Here is a 4,397-nt window from a genome sequence, read left to right on the forward strand (position 1 = left end):
TGCAATGACAGTTTTTTTATTTATATTTTCCAAGAAATTTTGATTATTCCTTTGGTGGTATAAAAGAGATCCCAATGTTACATAATGTGTGAAGAAAGGAGATTCATGTGTTTCACAGTAAGGAAGCTGAGACGTCATGATGTGGAGGACTCGTGGGTTCAGGCTCTGATGAACACTCCTTTGGTACATCACATTCTTCTCGATTGAATTAATCATGGTTCAATGATTAATACTGAGAAATCAACAAAACCTACAAGGAATAATATTTGTAAATTGCTTACTTTATGCTTTTACATTGATTCTTAACAAATTATATATTTCCCTACAGTGATTTTATTTTATTTCAAATACATTTTCATTTTTCTAATATTATCTTTAATTCATGGAATCTTTCTCAGCATATATTATAAAGCCTGCGTCCTACACAGGTGAAGTAAGATTTTATATTTGTTAGCTTGATATGTTGTTACACAAGTCACATAAGCAATCTGAACTGTATAAAGGAAGCACATTTTTGCTATACTTGATAATTAAATAAAAAAGAAAATACATTTCTATTTCCAAGCCTTTGCATGTGCTATGCCCAGCATCTTATATGCATCGTTTTATTGAATTCTCTCAGCAGCCTCATAATAATCATATTTTGGTGATCAATGTTACAAATAATCTAATTGAGTGGCAGGAAGATTAGGCTCGTCCACGGGCAGAGTAGGGATCTAGGATTCTAATCTAGGTAGCCAGTCACAGTGCAGTGTTACAACCTAATTTCCACTGCTTCATAGTCCCCTTGGGTCTGGGAGTTCCTTCTGCCTTCTTTTTCATAAATCAACAACCACCTTCCACAGACACTGAGAACTATGTGACCAAGGCACACTAGCCTCACATCCCCTAAGAAAATAGGTTTCTTTAACAATGTAGGGAATTTCTTCTTTATGTTTTTTATTTCCCTATATTTTCCCTTGTGATGTACAGCATAGTACCTTTCCTCATAATAGAGACACAGTATTTTGCTGCAAATAAGCAGGATACATTAATGTCTCTTCCTTATAGGAAAGAAATACAAGCAAAAAGGGAGGGGGCAATTCACTTTCAAGAGGTTGGAAGACATGGCCCGAGTTATCATTGAAGCAGTTTATAGCTGTAGGAAGGGCTACCTTCAACTTTGGGAAGGGTTGAAATAACAATGCGTGTGAATCTCTTCTCCCAAATAAAAGGAAAATTCCCAATGAAACAGCTAAATATACCTTGACAGTACGATACTAGATTTTCTACCTGTGTCTGTACCTACAATGCCATGATATACTTAAACAGTGGAATGTTAAACTTGAAACTGTGACTGAAGGACTTTACTACTGTAATAGTATGGAAGAATATGTTGGGAGAGGAAAATAAGGACATGGGGAGGAGGAGTGCTGATTCCCCCATCAACAAAACTACATCATGGGGAACAACAATAACAACAAAATCTTAAAAACAAGAATAGTAGAAAGAGTGCCAAAATCTTACTCTCACTTGATTTCCCCTTTCTGGATTTGTATTTCTTTTAGATAGTTACCGAGAACATCTCTTTCCTATATCTGAAGCAACTGTCTCATAGAAATGTTAGGATTTCAAATCACCGGACTGAAAGATTCTGCATTTCAAATCACGTGCACTAACTCTGTAATAATGGCACATCTTCATCAAGCATGCACACGAAAGACACAGCACAGTCTGATATTCAATGCCAGAAACATAGGCAATGTTTGAGGTTTTGTTCTTCCAAAACTTTTCAGTTTTGTTTTCAAAAGAAAGTATAGCTCGGTGTGTGTGTGTGTGTGTGTGTGTGCGCGCGTGCACGCGTGTGTGTCTGCTTTGCTTACTTGTATAACGTCACAGTTTCTTACATAGCATACTATTTTTAGTACTTTTATTTTAGTATAATTAAATGTAGGTGGTATTTGTATAAATTTTAAGACTTCCAGGAATCATAGTCTGTAAGTGTTTGTCAGTGTGTGTATAGGATGTGAGTGTGTGTGTGTGTGTGTGTGTCCACGTATAATAAAAGCTTAGACAAAATGAAATAAAATCATCTGACCATGAGCGATCTGGTGTATAATATTAGACATTCTTTGACTTACAATTATTTTCAACTCAGTTTGCAGAGAGTGGTAAATTGAGGGGAATCTGTGAGATGCTCCAAGAAAAAGTCTTCTAATTCCTGTCTTTCAGGAGGGGACATGACATTTTGGTAAATTAAAAAGGAGAGGGTGCTGGTGGCTTTCAGTGGATGTAAAACGCTTCACTTGGTTCTAATGTACATAAAGCAATTAGTTACTTGGCATGATGGTGTTCCCCAAGGCAGTGCACTTTCTCCATTAGTATTTCTATCTACATGTCATTATACATTGGGCAGCACTAAATAGATGAGATACTTCAAAGAATTACTCAAGTCATGTACCATCAAGAAAAGAGATATTAGCACACTACTAGCATACAGGTGGGGTTAGATCAACTTGCATCACTCAGTTTCCGATGAGATATTTGTTTTTAAACGCTTGCTGGACCTGCAATAAAGAACTTATTAACCCTTAGGGAAGTGGTGTTTTTTGTGTTGATTTCTTCCTCTTCTTCTTCTTTTTTTTTTTTTTTTGACTTATGGACAAGATCATGACCGTTATCTTCTCTTTAGAAAATATTTAAACTATCTTGAGAAATATTCAATTAAAGATGATAAATAGAAATCCATGGGGCCCGGCACAATAGCATAATGACTAAATCCTCATCTTGGCAACCAATGGGATCCCATAAGTGTGCTGGTTAGTGTCCCAGCTGCTCTACTTCCTATCCAACTCCTTTCTTGCAGCCTGGGAAAGCAGTTGAGGATGGCTCAAAGCTTTGAGACCTTCCCTGTATCTGCATGGAACACCCAGAAGAAGCTCCCGGCTCCTGGCTTTGGATCAGGTCAGCATCAAACATTTCAGCCACTTGGCGAGAGAACAAGCTAGTGGAAGATCTTTAACTCTGTCATTTCATCTCTCTGTAAACGTGACTTTCCAATGATAAGTAAATGCATAAATAAATAAATTGACTAAAACTCATTTTGCATCCTATCGTATCTTATTCTTGAACTATAGGTCTAAAATGAAAGTGATGTGATGTTATTTATTTCTACACTTGATCTTAGCCAAAAGGCCGAGAAGCAATGTTATTTATTTCTAAATATATATTCTTATTAATTAAATGTCTACTCTCTCTTTATCTCAGCTGTTAAGTATTGTTTAATAATTAATCTAGTTTAAAATTGACCTATTCAAATACATCCTATAATTTAAAAACTAACACATTTTATCAGCATTTCCACTAAAAATATTTGTGTACCATCTTGCTCATTCACCTATCTTACAGAAAATGTTGATGAATATCTTCTAAGTTTAAACAGTTGAAAATTATCAGAGCGCATTCCCTGAACTCAGAGGCAGCAGGAGTCAAATTTGGGCTGGAGCTTGCCACACTTCGTATTATTTACCTCTAAGGAGTTCTTTACTTCCATCTATCATGAATTTTCACAGTGGGAGTAATAACTTATGTAACTAATACACAGAAATACTGATGCTTTGAACCATAGTTTCTTTTGATATTTGTTTCGAAAATTTGGAAAGCTTTTGACTTGTCTTTCACCTTAAAATTGTGGCCCCTTTTCAAGTAAGCTAAAATATTGATTAAAAGTAGTCCGGCATGCTAGCCCAGCAGTTGCAATCCTTGCCTTGCATGCACTGGGATCCTGTATGGGCTCAAGTTTTAATTCCGGCTGCTCTGCTTCCCATCCAGCTCCCTGCTTTTAGCCTGGGAAAGCAGTTGAGGATGGTCCAATGCTTTGGGACCCTGCACCCACGTGGGATACCTGGATGAGGCTCCTGGTTCCTGGCTTTGGACTGGTGCAGCTCTGGCTGTTGCTATTGCTTGGGGAGTATATCAGCAGTTGGAAAATCTTGCTCTCTGCCTCTCTGTGTATCTGTCTTTGCAATAAAAATAAATAAATCTTTTATAAAAATTGTTTAACACTTTAAGAAATATTTTATTTACTTATACAATAAATTTAAGTAGAATGTGAAATATTTTTATTGGCATGTTAGCATTTGATGAATTTAGGTGTTTCATCACATACTCGGAAGTTCTAAATACTATACGTAAAAAAAATTTTTGAGTACAACGCAATTAAACTTTTGGACAGATAGCGGTTTTATTATTAAAAGGTTAAAATTGACCATTCAATCTCAGTGTTTTTTGAATAATATATATCTGCCCAATATTGAATAATGAAAACATTTCATGTCTTCCAATGTATACTATTCCTCTTAGTCATGATTTTTGACTCTGGGAAATTACTATCATGGAAAGCAAATAAAAGCCATTTT

The 4,397-nt window shown here is 35.9% G+C and overlaps 1 pseudogene; it reads right to left on the bottom strand.

Moving 5' to 3' along the window:
- Positions 1-3,044: 3,044 nt before the first annotated feature.
- Positions 3,045-3,186, bottom strand: LOC121166737 (annotated as a pseudogene).
- Positions 3,187-4,397: the final 1,211 nt, after the last annotated feature.

The sequence above is a fragment of the Ochotona curzoniae genome, unplaced genomic scaffold, assembly GCF_017591425.1.
Source record: "Ochotona curzoniae isolate NIBS_2020 unplaced genomic scaffold, NIBS_Ocur_1.0 contig_1071, whole genome shotgun sequence".
In the NCBI taxonomy this organism is placed as follows: domain Eukaryota; kingdom Metazoa; phylum Chordata; class Mammalia; order Lagomorpha; family Ochotonidae; genus Ochotona; species Ochotona curzoniae.